At 37.7% G+C, this 19,450-nt stretch overlaps 1 long non-coding RNA gene across 1 annotated transcript in view; it reads right to left on the bottom strand.

Moving 5' to 3' along the window:
* LOC148056530 (uncharacterized) overlaps window positions 1-19,450 on the bottom strand; it is a 155,619-nt gene that overhangs the window by 132,698 nt on the left and 3,471 nt on the right. Inside the window, exon 2 of the long non-coding RNA XR_015702939.1 lies at window positions 12,422-12,483. This is a non-coding gene — a long non-coding RNA (uncharacterized LOC148056530). The remainder of the gene's footprint in view (window positions 1-12,421; window positions 12,484-19,450) is intronic.

The following is a 19,450-nucleotide window of genomic DNA, read 5'->3' as shown; positions in this document are numbered from 1 at the left end:
AAGAGTAGGGAGCACAATCAGAGATCTGTTGTACTATAAAAACATTTAGTGGATATTAAAAACTTGTGAAACTAAATTGTACCAATAATCAAACTGGCCAATGAAACCTAGCAGAACTTTCTTCTAGAGAGAATTATCAGACCCTGTTCCCCAGAGTTGTATGTTTTACACTCATTGCTGACTGTGTTCTGTTTCCCTCACAACATTTAATTCCATACATTACAAGGACACTTTCCAATCACTCCACACCGTTAATTTTATTTAACAAAATTTAGTTTAGTTTTGTTCATTTCTAACCACATAGCTTATACGTGCAGATCTATTTTCAAAGTGCTTCTAAATTTATTAAGCAACTGATTTAAAATGTGTCTTTAGAAGGTTTTTTGTGTAGAATATTTATGAAGTTCAAAAGCAGGTATCTGTATTCATCAAATGCACTGCTGTACAAGAGAACATTTAGAAATAGGACCTACATGTGTTAAGTATGTCTGCTGTAGACTGCTATTCATTTACAATTTGTTTTAATAAATGTGCACAGTGAATATTTAAAAAACCCACTGAAGTATTCTTACAAGCTCTACCATTCTTCAGAAGACTGACATTTCAAACTATATTGCTTTCAGTCCAAAACTTTGATACTTGGACTCAGCCTCCAAGTACTCAATTACTGTATGTGGCACCCAGTGCCTAGTTTTTGGAATCCAAGCCTACAACTTATGTCCAGTGCCCTAAATCAGATTTTGGCTCAACCCAGTGCCCCGTACCTGGAGAACTTTGAGGACATCAAGAATACAATGCAGGCTTATACAATTTGTTAGAAACTTGAGTGCCGATTCTGAAAATAATTCTGAAATTCTAAAAAGCACCTTAGAAAATAAAAGAAATTGGTGTGGATTTTAAATGAGCATTCCAGAGTCTTCCACAGAATTACCCAGAATGGATAATTAGCTGAGCAGTCCCAAAGACTGCTGAGCTGACAATGTGGAACTAGGGCCTTCGTGAGAATTTTAATAGCACCAAAGTCTTAACTCCTCAATTCTTTTGAGAGTTCCAGTCACTGATACCTGAAGTTGTATCATTCCAGCCATTGACCTCCAGAAGTTTACAGAGAAATTTGCTGAACAGTCTATAAATCTTATGGTAGTCTACATGGAATTAATTTTGGAAAACAGAATTTTTATTTGGCAGTTATTTAAAATTTAATCCTCAAGAAAATCTTCTGAAGATGTCCATCACCTTCCTGTTTGTTGGCGTTCTTGGACTCTTCACAGAAAACGCTGAGTTTCAATTACATTGGAATTTGAGGCTGCTCAGCAAACACCACCAGACAGCTCTCTATATTTCAGTGCCTCTTCAAGGACTATATTCCTGTTCAATTCAAAACAGGAAGGAAAACTTGGGAATGAGCTATGTACACCCTTCAGTGGTTTGAAGCTAAACTACAATCATGGACAGTACATTGCATGCACATTCCAGAAGCCAATTTCACCATTTTCTTTTGGCCTAGGTCATGACCATCAGACTCACAGCATTAGTAAGTGGAGTGTTCAAATCCCTGTTCAGCTGAATATACCCAGTCATTAGAGACATATGAAGTGGAAAAAGTTCACAAACATCGTGTTTTGTTGAAATCTGGAACTACTTAGGCTGAAATTACACAAACATGGACAATAGCATACCCACTCTGCATGGAAAAAACGCCCTGCTCAAAGTACAGATATCTGTTCCATGGAGAGTTTCAACTGGGGTGCCAGTGTCTAATAAATCTCTCATATATCTTAATTTTCTCATTATCTCTGTAACCTGCTAATTAGCAGTAGCAATATAAGCATATTTAACTATGCCTACTGACAAAATTCTCTGTGCTAAAATTCAGTATTGCTAAGATACCATCCTGTCTGGTCACAGGACAGTCTCTATTATGGGAGCTATAAGCTACACCTAGCCACATCTACAAATGTATTAATTAAAGTGAATTTTTGTCAAGTCATATTATCACTGAGAAATTTATTCTGGTTTCGGAAATGTTAGTCTGAGTTAAAAACCCACAAACCCACCTGGGCACTCTTTATGTACCTAAGTTTCAGTACGTGTTGGACTACCCTAGGGGCGATCTGCTGTAGATTTGCACCTTCGCTGACCAGGCAAACGGGTATCCACAGTGTGGATCACCCAGCAGGTTAACTCTTCCAGCTGCTAAACTGTTAAGCATCACAATGCTTAGCACATTTGGTGTTCTCCCCCTAGTTACCAGAGCTGAGCACATTGTCTGATGTAGAAAAAAATATTTCCTATCCATTTGACATTATTTCATAAAGACAAAATTAAAGGTAGTTGTGAAACACGAGCTTCCTAATCTCACGACATTTAAACCATAAACCATCCCCTTTGTAAGTTCTTCTTAGTGACTGCTCTTAGTTTGAGCACTAAAGACTATATTTTCAAAGTAGCCACAGATTAATCTCTTAATTTGTAATAGATATTCTGCTAGCTTCACATCTCATTAGGCCACTTCGATTTGACCAAAGTTTCATTATTGAGCATTTACCATTGTTTAAGTAATACTACTGTACTTCTCCAATGCCTGGCTTTACATTGATATAAGCTGCTTCACAGGAGTGAAAAAATAAAATTAATAATTCACAAAACTTATTCAATTCAACATTTTCCACAATCCTCTGGAATTTTAAGCTCTAATGCAAAATTCTGACTTCACCTCAGCTGGATTTTGCCTGAGAACAGTCTGGATTTTCTCTAATCCCTAAAAAACTGCTCTGCTGCAAAAACAATTGGTTGGATGCTGCTTGTGAAATCATTCATTTGACAAGTTCTATGATATTTTGAATAACTTATTTAATGGATTTTCTCTTCTTTATTATTTGCTTGGGATCAATGGCTTATGTGCAGAATGTGCAAACCTAAACACAAACAAGCCCCAATCATCTTATTGTCCAAACACACATTTTTTGGTTTTGGGTGTACACAGCCCCATCTATTGTAACCAATGATACAGTGCCAGAACTTCAAGCCACTAGGTGGGTCACGCATCCCATGGCATTGTTCATCTGGGTAACAGATGTAAGACAAACATGATATGTACATATCCTACAGAAGGAAGAGTGAAACCAGGATGCATGGTAAGAAGCCATTGTATTTAAACTACTATTTAAACTATTTATGGCTGGACAGGAAAAAATATCTGAGAAAAATCCTGAAGCATCAGAATTTAGCTGCGTTCCAGACTGGGACAAACTGAAGACCTTCCAATTTTTTTTCCAAGAGAAGAACACAAGCTCATAACCCATGTACAGGCAGCCAGATTTCAAACAGCCATTTCTTCAAGGCACTTCTCTGAGACATAGGACAAAAGTTAAAGTGCCTGTTGTGGATGACAGCACTAACCACTGGACTTCTTGATTTTCCAAAATGGGAGAGTTTCTCACACTCTCTTACTTTGACTAGATATACCACCCTGGATCTCAGAAGTTTTTTGTAAAAAGTACAACATGTCCACAAGAGTTTTCTCTTCTAACAAACCAGCAATTTTAGACAAAGAATGTTTTGCTAAAAAATTCTTAACCAGTACTCAATCATTCCTCTTACAAGCTTAGCTATATATTTCTATTTCAGATAAGGAAAATAAAACCTCGAACTGCCGATTTTTGTGACTCATTGAAATATTACATGATGGAATGTATTTCATAGATCTGCATGCTTCTTTGCTCAAAAATAGTCCAATTTTCTATGAAGACACTGCCTTTTCCAGCACTTAAAACTATGCTCTGGCAGCAGAGATTTTTCACCTCATAAAACAAGATGTTCTAATATTTGAAAATGCTTTGCTGTAGCAAAAATGAAGTCCCTTGTTCCATCTTAAAAGCTCCTTGTAAAAAAACAAAAAAACAAAAAAACATGCTAATATGGCCCTGAAACCAACTGTAAAATAGTCACTCTAAAATTTTATTTAAAAAATGAATATTTGATGTGATTTTGCTGACTCTGAAAGCCATGTACAGTCATACAAAGACCTTTCAAAAGGAATTTTGTTTGTTTGCTTCCCTTCTGAAGTTCTTGGCAGTTTTATTAGAACAAATGAATTACTGCTTTAAGGAAATAATTGTCAAAGTCTCCTAACCTCTAATAAGTACTCAGTTTCATTTTCATCAAAATCAGCAGCAAACTGCCATAAATGGGAGCACATTATGAGGGCAAAGAATCAGTAATTTTAATTTACTATCAAGAAGAGAGGTAGAAATTCATACTACTGACTTGTGCACAATAAACTGGATAGCTAAATGGGAAGTTAGTTGTCCTTACTTAATCCACTGTCAACACAAAGTGGCGTTATCCTTGGAAGACAATTCAATGCATCGAGCTCTAAATCGCCATCTTTTTCTATTTACTGTACAGGTAATTAAAAGCTAAGTATGTATTTGGAATGTAAGATGTGCCTACAATTAGGGAACATGAATGCTATTCAATTCCATCATGTAAAAGCATAGACTGATCAAAAAACCAAAAAAGTAACTACTTGAACTACTTTCCTTTATTATTAACTAAGTACTAAAAAACCTCTGTAATCAAAACCCAAGAATATTTATAAACAATAATCTGAACAAAGGCCTTCATAGAGAGTTTATACTGAATACTTGTATCTTAGAAACAATTTCTCATTGTATTGAGAAATTATCACAGCTTCTGTTTCATGAGTTGTTCTTGATATTCCTCGATTTTCTTTTATGCTGGAAGTAATAAATATATTTGCAAGATTTTATACATGTGCACACACACACACATGTAACAGAACTGACAGCCAAATCTTTACCAAATTTAAACCTGTATCAATGAAGTTCTATAAATTGATCAGAACATAGTTTACATATAACAAAATTTCTGCACTATATCATCTGATTTTTAGGTTGTCAGTATACTAATTCTTTGCACAACAACTGGACATAGGTGCTATGCCAATCAAATGGTCACAATCTATAGGTGACAAAGGAGGTTTTCGTTTTTGATTTTGGTCAACAAGTGGCCAGCTAACACCCAACAGTGTCATTTGGTTCTTCCTGTGGGCAGCTCATTTGCTTAATGCAATCCACGTGAGCCTAAATTTCTGTAGAAATTTAGAATAGAATTTTCCACATTCAGTGGACCTAATTGAGCATTGTTTCCTTCTTCACCCTTTAATTCTCTTCCTTTGGGAAACCAGAATTTTTCTTTTCTTGCTGTTATTCTTTAATAGCCCAATTCTTATTACATACTTAAATCAGGAGTAACACTATTGGAGTTGATTCAGTTACATAAGAAAAAGGAACAATGAACCCCTTTTTTTTCTATCCTGTCAGATGTGAACCAATATTCTTGTAAATCACAACATTACGGCTGATAATATGGAATATGCAACAAGAAAAACAAGCAAATACTGCGTAGCAGCTTAAGATATTGAAGTCTTTAAATAAGATCTAACATGAACAACCATCACCAACATATGATTTATTGATTATAACTCAGCACAGGACAGGCCTCAGTGGCAACTGATTTCTATATTAAGCATTAGAAGGCAGACCATGTGATATCTATTACAGAGGTGAGAGTTTGCATCTCTGTCCCCATTACCAAGAGGATCAACATCAGTTTTCCCAGTAATCTCCCTACGCTTAAAGCTTTGGAGAAAGAATTGGAACTGATCCAGCAAACATCTTGAAAAACATACTAGACTATATACAAACCCCACAAAACGTAAACCAGACACTCAGAGCTCTGCAATGATACCAGAGATTTCCAGATGGCAGGTAGCAAAAATGATGTCTGTATACACATGCCAGAAAATTTAAGACTCTCAAACTATCATTGTTTTGGTTAATCCTGGATTGTCTAGTGTGCATTTCAAATTTCAAAGGGATAATAACCTGTGCTCCTGTGGAGTTCCTGTCTCAGTTGTTAGAGTCCTGCAAATAATGCACATAAAATAAACCTTATAGCTGCATGCAAATAACTACTACCTCCCTTCATTTAAGTAACCGTAAGTAGTTCAGAAGTGCATGTGGACTGACACTACGCATTGTCTTTTATAAGCTCCTTAAAGGGTCTTGCCATTTAATTTCCTATTAAAGGTCTACTCCAATCTACAAGAATGCAATCAAGATAACTAAAAAGGACTAGACCCCAGACCTCCAAAATTTAATACTAGGCCCATCCTTTCACCTTCACAGTGATTTAATCTAACACATTCTACTACAGAATTGGCACAGGCTAAAAATGACTTCATGGTCAGTGACTACAGCTCAGCACACAGACAACAATTTATGAGACACGGTGATTCTTGACTGCTCTGGGTGATGTGGCTACATCTTAACTGTGACATTGTACTTTGTGCCTTTACAGCACCTGAACTAAAAAGAGATTATAGAGAGAGCTGCAACAAAGATTCATTATCAAACATTTAGGAATCTGAGGTATGTTGGATGAGAAATATTTACAAGAACTGTTTACAATGGTTCAGATTTATATTTGTGCCAGATTTTTTTCCCCATGTACTTCTGGGTTTTACTGAGCTAGTGTTCATCATCAGCAAAAGATCAGACTCGGAGGAATCCGATTATAGTTTTAACTGCTTGATCCTTTGGGTGGAGAAGAACAGATTAATCTTTCCATCTTGTTTCTTATTTATTGAATACTATATTTAGCTGTAATGTTTAACAGTACAGTAGAGTATCTTAATACGTAATAGAAGAACATGACAGATGAAGAAAAAATTAGGGTATTTATTCCATATTACATTTTAAATAGACAAATTAATTTTCAGAATTTTGACTAATTTTGCAAACCTGTTAGGCACATTCTTAAGTCTGAGTATATATCATACAGTCAAATATTTTGCTGAATCTGGTCTTGCATATGAAATTGAAATTAGTAGCAAATGAAAGGCTTTCAGAAGGAAAGAACTTAAAACCAGAAAACCCAAGTCTTTGCAATGTACTTCATATTTGACCTCTTCATATTTAAGTTTTCAATTAAGATGACAAAGAGAAGGAGCTAAATCTAAATCCCGAGGATTCATGTTTCTTCTGATTTTGCTATTTAATTTCAGATTTTAAAATTAAAGCTGTCTTCAGTACATCAACCTTTTCCTGGCTCCTGATTAAACTACCAGGGTGCTAAACACAAATCACAGGGTACATGGAAACTGATCAATATTACTGGACTATGCATCTAGGTAACAAGAATTCTTTCCAAGATCAAGACCATACAATATTTTAAGGTCTTTTTAATTGTTTTACCACTTAATTCCCAGATGGATTCAGACTTTCAGTACACCACACAAGATCTGCAAAGACATACTACACAGCTATCCTGTGATTTTCAAAAGCATTTTGTATTTAGGAGCCTGAATCTTTAATTTCCAAACAAATTTCTGGTATGTTCACATCACACAAAGGGTACATACACTTCTAAGAGTATGCACTTGTGACAGAGCACTAGCACCCCAACCAGAAATGGTATTGCTGAATCATGGCAGAGATGTGATGCAATCAGAAATGGGGCAGGAAGGCAGGGCTCACTGGAGTTTTCCTACACCTAAGTTACATTATTTAGAGCTGCCAACTAATGTATCTGCAGAAATGTGCTGCACCATGTCAGTCTGACATCTCTACCATTCATACCACCACCTGGTACAGAAATGTCTTTTAAACTTCTTAGTTAATAGCTTTTGAAAATGTTATCCCGAGCTAGAGATGAGCACAGCTCACTGCATACAGCAGTGGTAATTACACATGCAATTTGAGAACTTTTCCCACATTTGTGCCCATTAAAAATGTTGAAAAGTATCATAGTAAGATAGTCATTTGACCAAGAAGGGAAGTGAAACAACAAGCAACGCAGAATATATACTTCTAGATCAACTATGCCTGTATATATTGATGAAAGTTTTACTCTGCTACAATGCAAAGTTAAAAGCAGCCATATTAATAGAAGATCATTCAGACCTATCTGATATCAATTATCCTGTTGAGAGCAGATACTCCATGGATAAAGGTGGTTTGTGTTTTTTTTTAAGAACCTTAGATACATATTAGTTTTGGTTGTCATACAGACCTGCTCTCTGAGAGGTTACTGTGACCCATTCATATTGATCTACATGCAGACAGGAGTGAAATGTTGACATTTTGTAAGTGCTTTTATGTTTTCACAGACCATATTTTTCATAGGAACCAGAATAAATTAGTTTGGTTAAATCTCCTCCTATTCTATCAATTACAAAAGAGAGATTCAACCCTGCTGGAAGGCATTTCTTCATAAATAAGTAGAGCTTGTGATTTAATCCTTTAGCAAGAGCACTCAAAAATCATTCATATGTGGTATGCTCGCTGCCTGATGCCACAGACAGAGAAAGCAACTGATTTTTAAAGAAGCTAAGCACACAAATATAAGTTCAAAATGCATATAAAACCGTTCCTTCATTGTTTTGCCTACACATGCAGCTGGCACAACTGTGCTCACATTCCACATCTAGTGCAGGTACTTACTAATGTCCATATGTGCGCATGACAGATAATACAGTAACATGCAGCTTCCTAATGTGTTTGCAAACCAGTCTCATGGACATTTTACATATGCATTTGGATGCCCAAAGTATCCACTCTAAAATGTTTAAAATTTAAAAATGGCTTATGAAAATAATTTTGGAATATCACTGATCATTACTGGTATATAAAAATATATAATCCTTCAAGATATACAGGCTAATCCTTCCACTCATTTTAGCATTGGAAAAAAACTCATTTGAAGATGTCTTCTTCAAGAATAGAGCTACAAGCAGAACTAGAAGTAAAGATGTAGGTTTGACACTAGTAGAAAGTATCTAATAGTGAAGCTGCTGAAGCACTGGAATAGAATGTCTGAGAATATTAGAGAATCTTCACCCATTTAGGTCTATTTAGGTTCATCTGAATGCTTTCACTCCCTGCTCCAACATATTTTGTGCCCTTAATATTCTTCTCCCCAACTCATTTCTTAGTGGTGCTCACATTAATGGGGGGAAAGGGATACCCCCATAGATATTATCGTGGAAGACCAATGCTGTAAGGTGCTGAGCTGAGAATGGCAGATGCGTCTGGGAGAATGTAAAGAGAGGCAAAAGACTGGAAATTCATTGATTAGCCCTACCTTTATCTCAAACTCTTTGATACATCCTGCACTGTTTCCAGCAACTCTGGCAATATATCATCCTCCCTTCCACTTCCAATGTATTCTGTAGAGCTCAGCTTGAGAATCTCATAGACAGACATTTAGCAGAAACATCCCTGTAGCTGATCCCTAATTTAAACTCTCAAGATCTGTTCCAACCAAGCTTTAATACTATTCCTCTTTCATGAAATATAAAGCCAAATTGTGGCTAGTCAGTTTGTATAGAATATATTGGAAAATTCACAAGCTGCAAGTTTTGCCCCAACCCTAGGTTTCATGAGATTCGTGAAGAAGCAGAATGTGGGCAAGACACTGTCATAATTCCACAATAAAAATGACATATGGATTATTTACACTCCTAAATAAGAACAGAAGCAGATCTGTCTGCTACCAGACAGATCATAGGCAGAATATATAGCAATGTTTTAATTTTGTAACAGTGCTTCAATTTCTCTTTTATACACCTGAAATAAAATTCAAATACCACATTAGAACGCCTTCTTGAATCCCTGCTCAGTCCATTGAAAACTTGTTCAAGAAAATGCATTTATCCATGCTACCCTATACAATTCACAAAACAGGGAAGAAGTACTAAAGCAGGGACTTGCACCATGCCCTTTCTTCATCACAGAGCAGATTACGCACAACAAAAGGGACAGGGCTGCTTCATAAAAGATGATGCCAAACAATTTATACTCTGCATAGATATTACAGAGTTGGGAAGAATTACATGTCAAGGCACAATTGTTCTTGGAGCTTCCTTTGGAACAGGGTAACTCAAAAACGGTGGTGATTGGTCGCTAAACAGCAAGCTATTCCAGGAGCATTAGCCCTTGTAGCTTTTATAAGCCATTACATTCAATAAATAGAGTTAGTAGACCGAAAGAGAATTTTACGGATGAAATACTACCATTTCCATTGGAATACAGGGTTAAGTTAGCTTGATAGTCAGGCTGAGAATACCTGATTCAAGTGGGGAGGGTGGAGGCACAGAGTGGATAACTAATCTCTCAATCATCAGACAGATCTGGATGAAAGCAATATCAAGGTACCTCTTCTCAGACGGCAAGACGGGGGAAGTTCACAAAATGTTCCTGAAATACTAAGGATTTTGTTGTGTCTGGACCAGCATAACAGTGCACACTGTGAAGGTTCACAGATTTCAGGCACTTTGGAGTACCGCACAGTCAGCAAAGCTTTTTTTTTTCCCTTTTAAAAAATATTTTAAAATATTAACAGACAAAGACCTGAAAATTCAGTTTCTGTTTTATACATTTCAGAAGGCATTTTTCAGGCTTTGTAGAATCAGATAACTAGCATACGGTAATGACAAAAGTGTTCTCTAATTTATACTAACTATTGTTTCATCTACCTGTTGAGATCAGATAGAATACTGGCCCCTGGATACACACCAGCAGCTCTCCACCACCACAATTATGTATTGTGCAATTTCATTGTCATTTGAGAAAACAGTGTATACTTCCAAGAGGATTGCAGAAGAGTCAATGTAGGTTAAAACATTCCCTCCCCAATCCCACCACCCTGTCCATTCTCCACCCAAACACCTCCTCCTGCACACGCACAACTTCTCCCTTCTGTTTATTTTTGGTTTTAAACACTCTAAGCAAAAATTGACTTTGGCTGCTCTTCCTGAACTCTGAAGTGTTTGAGCAGATAAAATGCAGATAATGCATTAGAAGAAAGTCTCATAGGTCCCTTTTCTCCTGGCAGGTAGTCACCAAGGCCAACCATGCACTACGGTTTCTTTCCCCTGCAGCAGTATTTTTCTGGCTTGTCTGCTTATCAAACTAGGCCGGATTTGAAATTTTTACTCTATCTGACTTGGAAAAAATATTTCAGCTGCAAGATACTTGTTTATATACAGTGCTGGGGAAATACAATGTGTAAATCTACCTACTGTCATCCCAAATGTGGTGTTAGTTTCTCAAACAGTTTTATTGAGCCCTTCTTGGACTAAATGAAAAGGAGTTGATCTGAGCTCCTCTTCCTTTATGGGAAATAAATTAAGAGTGATAAAACTCACACACTACAAAAGAAATAACATATGCCTCCAGAAATGATAGGTCTTTAGAGGACAATATGAAAATAGTCACATTTGTTTCAATGAAATACTGGTTAAAATGGATGTACTCTTATTTTCCTATCACTATTTTTTCCACTTAGAGGCTTACCTGAAACTACAAGGCTCTCATTCTACTCCTACGTAAAAAGAATTTCAGAGCACTCTTTCCACATAAGGCATTTTCTGCCACTACAGTGATCTTACTTATATTTTTTTGGTGGTTTTTTTTGTCATAAATATTAAATTCAACATTGAGCTGTGCTCAGAATGTTTTATCTGGGCTTGTCAGGGCCCATACTAAGTCTGTGTGCCACCAAAAGACGTCATACGGAAGCAGCTCCAAACAGAATTATTTAAAATATGACCTTATCTTAATTTAAAACACAGATTACTGTGAATCACTGAAATTGTAAATTTAGTTGTGGTGTCTCAAGATGAAGTCTTTAGTGGCAATACTGGCTTATGGTATTGATATTTCTCTTCTGTAATCTTCCTGCCCCAGCATCAATGTATTCTGTTGTTCTATAAAAATTGTTTGTGTAACCATGTGGTTCACTATACTGGAGACCTGATCTTGCTTAAAACTAACCCAGAAGAAAACCTAGTATTTTTTTTTTTTTTTAAGTAGATATGTTCCCAGCTCCATTTCCAAGTGCAGCTGCATAAATAGTTGGGCTGGCACAATTGAAGGGGTGGTATACCACAGAAACCAGCAGCAGGTGGCAAAGGAGGTGAGGCTAGGTCAATATTGCTGCCAAACACTTTGCCTTTGGATACACAGCCCAAGTCTATTCAGCAGTTCATGTATACAATTCACTTTTAGCTTCAAACTAAGTGTCCTGGCAGCAAGGAACTCAGAACAGACTGCAAAACCCTACAGGAAACTCAGGTAAATTTGCAACTGGCTTGCTTGCGCTGAATGCCATGCTATGGTCATAGTGATACCAATGACATAACTGTCTCAGTATTAAACTAACAGTGTATAAATAACTCAAATTTAAGCTAATGCTTCTGTGCACATGTAAAAACAGCAGCCACAACTTTGAATGATCATCAGACGTTCCCTTGAACACTTGTGCCTTCAACTTGAGGTGAAAAATATTTATGCTTGCAAGACTACAGGTCTGCAGAGTAAAGCACACTCACCCATTCTGTAGCCCTAGGATACGCAGCTGAAGGCGATTCCAAACTCAGATATGCCATATCTGCTGAAATGAAAAAGGATTGTTTAAAGAAAGGGTTGCTGAAAACATTCTCTCATTAATATAAAACATTGCATAAAGCATGAAACAGCGAATGAAAGCCTTGGGGTAAAATACCCTATAATCACAAAACATACCCATAACATCTTTTATGCCAGTAGGGAGCACACAGTGCCTGAGTCCCATATGACAGACGCAACTGCATTTTGAAATCTTTATTTAGAAAACTAAGCAACCTGGCAAGATTTCAACATAGACTTCCTAAAATCTAATGCTGCAAAACTAAAGCCAGCTCTGAAAGTGTAATTTTATTTTATTAACATCACGTTAGCAATAAAAAAGTCTTTCCAGTAACTATTTCCCTATTAGTTGCTACTCGACCTAAAATTCTTGAGGAGTAAATTATTCAGAGCTGTGATTACTATGAGCAGAAAGGACTATAGTGCCATCCAGTGGTACGATGGTCTTTAGCAGCTATGACTTCCAAATTTCTACCTCTAGCTGCTTCTGCCACAGCATGACATTAACCTTAAACACATTCTGCAAAACCCATGAAAGCTGAAAAATATCAGAAGCAGCAAAGGGTGCACATGCACGCACATACGTTGTACACTTCCCCCATAGGCACGCTTTGCCACACCATCGCTGATGGCTGAAACTTCCATGTACAGATAATAGGTAGATATCCCTTCTTTCGTTTTCACACAGAATTCCGACAGATTATTTCTTAAGGCTAGTTTAGTGTAAACTTTACCAAAAAAAGTTATTCTTACTCTCTTAACAGAGGCAGTAAGCAAAGTTTTTGGCATCCTCGTCCTGCTAACAGCATTCTCATTAGCCAATCCCAGAGGAGGAGCTCTGTTCCCCAAGAGCTAAAGAATAAGCCTGACAGCTAACATAGCAACTATGTCATGAAGAGTCACGTATCTTGCCACTCCATATAGCAGATTTCGCTTATTTGCAACTTTCTTCATCAAGTTGCTTTGAACTATGGAGAATGAAGAGAGGATATGAAATGTATGTTTGAGTTTGGACAAGCACCTTCTTTTTTTATGAAGTGGAATAAGTAACAAGATCCAATCCTGTATTTTGTATTCTCATTTTCTTTTCAAGTGCCAGGTTCTAATGGACAATTTACGAACTAAAAACTCTGAATCAGAGTATTTTGGGGATGAAAAATCAATGTGCCTCGGGTTAGACAGGGTGGAATTATTTTGGGGAGGGACTGCCTTCCTCTCTAAAGTGCAAGAAGGGTTGTGTCCTGAGATCACAGAACCTTTTCAGTTACCTAATCCTCCATTATTATAAGGATCTAAGTCACTAGTAATGCTTTTAATCTCTTCTGGTTTTTTCCTGCAATGGTTTGCAGATTTTGCAACTTTTAGTATTTTGTAAGGTAGATCGTAAATTTCATATAGGCTGTTAGGAAATGTTTTGCTGCTCTGGATCTGTGTGGAGAGTGCAATTTGAGGACTAAATATCTATTAAATGGTTGCACACATTTGTAGGGCACATCATCCAAGTGGCCCTTTTCAGCCCATATTCTTGACTGGAATACATTTAAGACCTTTGATTCTACTGGGACAGGCATCCAAAAGCGTGGAGCCTGACAAGTCCAATTCAGCATTAGGGTAAACAGGTATTGCCCGCTTGGGCTTCAACTGAAATTATAAATCCAGAGATTAATTTACCCTCCTTACATTGCAAGCCAGGACTGGAAATGTCACGAAAACAGACCTCCTTATAAAAATTCCAATCCAGACATTCCTATTACCTATTCTATTCTATCCCAATCATCACTAGATTGTGTTGTTTTGTTTGGTTTTTTTTTAATTTGTACTGCTTCCTGTCAAGAAGAAAATAGTTCAAAAGTCACTGAAAAAAATCTGTCAAAACAAGCCAAGCTATGTGAGGGTCAATTTTCCCTGCAGAAGCATTTTAGACTAAAATATTTTGCCAGTGGAAAAGTGCATCTTCACAATCAGGAAAGGAACAGCGTAAAAAGTCAAATGGCTCAACTCTTAATAACCTTCCATCAACACTTATAGCAAAGTTTTCAAAAATACACTAACAGTTTTAAGACCCTCTACTGAAGCAAAATAAAATAGAACTTTAATTATTACTTGATTAAATGGGTCAAGGACAGTCTTTTCATCTTGCTTTCATGCAGAGCCTAATTTAGAAGGGGACAGTCTATGCATGAGACCATCCATGCATGAGACCCTATAGCATTGCTGCAACAATAATTTTGTGCTAAATTTTGTATTTTTCTTAAAATGAAAAATTATGGTCATAGTTTCCGTACAGAAGACTGCAATTGCTCTAGCGCTTGTTTTCGAGCTGAGAAACGAGTAGTTATGACATGCAGCAGTGCTGCAGCTTTCCACAAGTACATCTGCCCAGAGTTTAGATGCCACATCCACTCAGCTTCTAAATTTCAGCCTCGTCCTTGGAGAATCAGAGGCACTGCAATGAGTAATACAGGGTATCTATATAATTATCATTACAGAAAACGGTTCATTACAAAGAGGAAGACATTTGTTTCATTACATGAGCAGCTCTGCTCCCACCCAGTTGTCTACAGTAATGCTTCCAAAAGGAGACACCGACTGAGTAAACAATTTAAATATTTCCTTAACTTCATACAGTATTAACTACGGAAAAGAGTGACACCAAGCGGTTACTTTTAATGATGCATACATTTCTTGTTGCTACAAGTAATTTTCTCTCTCAATAGCCTCTTTATTAGAGATCATTTTGGGGCCCAGTTCAATTACTAAGGTTTCAGAAGAGGTCAGAGTCATGCAATGACTTAGGTTGAGGTAAGCGGCTCCTGAGCTCCATGTCAATGTGTGAATCATGCTACGACATGTTGAAGTTATCCCTCTGAAGTTTAAGACGAGGCTGACCCACAGCTACAATGCACAAACACCCTTGATGACGAATTTAGCACAAATAGGTCCATACGAGGTACAAACACAGTGACCTTCCTCAGCGCTGAAAACGTAGGTGCGAGGCGCCGCAGGTAAAGCACTTCAGCCGGTAGATGGCGCCATCCCAAACGGTAACACAAGTGTGACGTCACTTCCCTGACCCGCACTAGGAGAACGTGACTCTCGCTCCTCAGATAATCGGCGTTGCTTTCAAATCCAGGTTTTATTTTTAACGTGCCATCAGAATTATATTTTCTCTATTTGCGTCTCCTTTTCATCACTATTCTCCATCCTCATTTTCCACTCTGCAGCTTCTTTTGGTCCTGATCCAGCTGAATTCCAGTGTCAGGTTGGTCCCAACTGCCGTGTAAAACTGTCCAGTTCCTGTGAAGCTCCCCATGAGGCCACCTCTACACACCAACTAAAGTGAAACCAACCCCTGATGGCTGCTACTGCTCTCTAGCTGATTAGACAACGCAGTGTCTAGCCAACCTGGCCACTTCCATGTTGGCCCCCTTTCCCAGCCATCCATGAAGATGCTGATTCTCTCTGTAGGACTGGCTATCTGAAGCGTGTGAACCCATGCGCCATTCTTCTCCATGACTGTGCTCTCACCGAGGACTCTGTTTTTCATGGCACTGCATCTGTCACCTAAGATGCTTCATTGCAGAGGAACTTCAGGGATTCTGTCGCATTTAGGGTTTAAGATCATCTCTCATCATCTCAATCCTGAAGTGCTTTGGAGCAAGGATTTTGATATCTGTTTATCAGACAAAATTTTCTGTTGCACACCGACAAACTGCAGTTTGGTTTCTCACACTCTTGTTGTACTCCCACTATCCTCAGTACATCTGCTCTTACAGCACAAAGTCCAGCCTCTAGAGTATCATCTGTTCTCATCAGGAGACAAGGTGAAGTGGACCACTTCACAAGGATTAGAACTCACAGAAGGGATTACTCTGCAACAAAGTGGTGCCACCTCTCCTAACACGTCTCGGAAAGAAGCTGTCCTCATTAAAAAGATGTCAAGCATTCGTCCCAACAGATTCAATATTGAGCCATAATAAAGAACTCTTTCTTCCCTATAGTTTAACACACTGGTGTGTGAATATTTTAATGTCTCTTTCTCTAACTACGAACACAGAAAGAACAAGCCAAGACCAGGAATCATTTTTCTGGAGCACTGCAGATCCAAGGTGGCTATATACAACTAGATCTCTCGCTAGACATTTATCTATTAAAACCTTTTATACTTACATTCTCAGCCCTTGATCTGAAGGAGCTGTTAGGAAATAACTTGAAGCATCTTTGCTTCTAAATGCGAAAGGTATTAGTCACTGCAGAAACAGATACTCATCCTGCTTCCCGGTCTTTCAGAAAGAGCAAAATTCTAATTAGTTCCCATATGACTTCTACATCACGGAGAGCTTCACTGTCCATTGAGCCAGATAATTTTAGGATCCTCCATCCTTTTCTTGTTGGGGACTTATTTAATACTGCAGGATAAGGACATCAGCAGGAATTCCAGGAGAAATACTACCCCTCTCCCCACTGTCCTACCCTGTATAGTTTTCTAGGAATTTAGCACCAACCAATTATGCAAACACTTCCGAGCTTTTTTTTTTTTTTTTTTTTAACTGAGATTCATTGATTAATTCAGCTTTTCTATTGGCTCTCTCTGTGGTGATGGTTTTGATAAGAGTTAATTTCAGTATCCTCTTCCCAGTAAATGCTTGTTCTTTTATCTTGGTATAAAGAGACAGGCATCAGGAAAGCCAGATAGAAGAAAATTATTCCTTTGATTTGAGAAGGATAGAGAGGATACAGGGTTACAAGCCAGACTGAAGCTCGACACTCTGATTCTACCACTGTTCAAGTCACAATAGCCAAGTCATTTAATTGCATCTTCTCTGATAAGTTGTGACTGGTTTCTGACACCAGCATCCTATTACAATGTCTTTGTGAAGTGCCCAGTACAATATGAATCCTTCGCTAGATTACAAGGTCTCAGGTCACCAGCCTAAAACTTTGAGTCTAAAATTCTCTGCCTGAACTCTTAGCATGCACAAAATTCCCTCAGTTTTGACACAATTGCCTAAACCAGCTTTTCTCCTTAGTCTAAGCCCCCAGCTCACAAATAAGTTCTCCACGCTTAGACTCCTTGAGAAACCTGGTCCTGGAGACATACTCAAAGCACCAGTAGGCCACATTCTGAAAACAAAGAAAGGAGCTGTGGATGGGAATCACCTTTCAACTAATACCTCAGCGGTTAGATCTCTTACTACACAGGGATGTTGTAGACCTGCCTTCAACTCTTGCCTCTGCCTCAGGGAAACACATCTGTCGCATCTCAGCAGTGCCCTAATCGTGAGGTCATGGAGTCTGGTGTGGAGATCTTTCAGCCTCCCTTACATATCTGAAACTGTTTTGCACAGACATTCACCACCAGCAGGACTAGAATCTGACTGTCCTTTCTGATGAGTTCCCTAAGACTTGGGCTATAGCAATTTTGTCCTTAACCCATGTTCATTACAACATTTTCTCTCTTTCTGTTAAAAAAGTCATCTGGCTTGTGCATCTCACTCCCAAAGGTGGCTCAGATCTGTGAATTCAGAGATACCTACTTTCCTGAACACTTGACTTAGATGCCTAAGACTCTCAGAAGTACACAAACTAAAATATTTAACAGTTTCCTATTTCTGCTACTTCCTATTGTAGTCTCTCATCCTGAGTCTCCACTAAACATGCTATCTTTTTTAAGTTCCACTCTTAACTGCTTACCTCGTCAAGGAGCTTTAAAGTTAGATGAGCCCGAATACTAATTTGTGTATGTAACCTTAGTATTAAAAAATTACAAGCTAATGTACATTTTTACCGAAGAAATTATACAGTTACAATATACCAGGCTTGATCCTTATCTTGCATACAGTAATATATATCAAGAATAATTTTATCACATTAAAACTGATGCTAACATCAGAACAAAATCAGAAGCACAAGTCTATTTACACCATATGACAATGTCCAATTGCACTGGATTTTGCTCATGAACTTACAGGAACTTCAAAGTAATGGAGGTATAACGTGAATCATTAGAGCCTTGTGTGATGTTGTAAAATTACTGAGAGGAAAATCAAGACAGAACTGAACCTTCCACAGTAACAATCCCGAATGCTTAACTACAACAAAAGAGAAAATCAGAACAAGGAATGGTTAAGATGTAACACCAAAAGGACATGCTAGAGGATCCAAGTCTGAGCTCTGTTTCACACGAGATTATATTTCTGCTAAATAGAGATACAAATATGTACAGTGCAATAGCATTAAGTGTGTTGAATGTGAATGACAAGCTTCCCAGTCGTACACTGGAGATGCAGCCTGCTACAACTGGCTTCATGTAACTATAAAGTTGCATTCAAAAATCAAATAGTGAAGGAACGTGTATCATGTTTGCAGGCACTTTAATGGAGATTTATGACATTGGCTGTTTTAAACTAGGTCATCTCAAAATGCTGAACATTGTTAGCAGAAAGGCAAATTAAATACTTTAACATGATTAGACTGAATAAGTCATTTTATGGGTTTGAAATGAATTAAAAATAATAGAGTTAGTTTCATTGTTCTGATAATGTTCATTTTTAAACTCAAGGCCAGGCTGTTTCACATTGTTTTGTGGGTAGCTAGAGCCTAGCGTATATTGGAGGACAAATAAAAATTACTACAAACCCCTACAACTGTTACAAAGAAAAAGATGGAATGCTCTCCCCTAGTCAGCAGGAGGAATTTCAGAATGCACTTGATGGCTCCATAAAGTGGCCTGTGTGCCTTTTACATTGCTGTAGCACCACAAGGTGCCAAAGAGATGAAGCTTGTTATTTGACATAAACTAGTATCTAACTGCATATTGTAAGGGTCTGAGGTTTTTAGCTATGGACGTCATTGCATGTACTATTGCTGAAATTGTGTGTAAAAAGAAAGCCAAAAGAATTCAATAGTATATGCACCAATTAGCTGTGCTTTTCTGAAATAGGAGTCACAAT

The sequence above is a fragment of the Nipponia nippon genome, unplaced genomic scaffold (genome assembly GCF_047370975.1).
Source record: "Nipponia nippon isolate SJK-2023a ecotype South Korea unplaced genomic scaffold, ASM4737097v1 scaffold_13, whole genome shotgun sequence".
Lineage (NCBI taxonomy): Eukaryota > Metazoa > Chordata > Aves > Pelecaniformes > Threskiornithidae > Nipponia > Nipponia nippon.
This window is presented reverse-complemented; position numbering and strand designations above follow the sequence as displayed.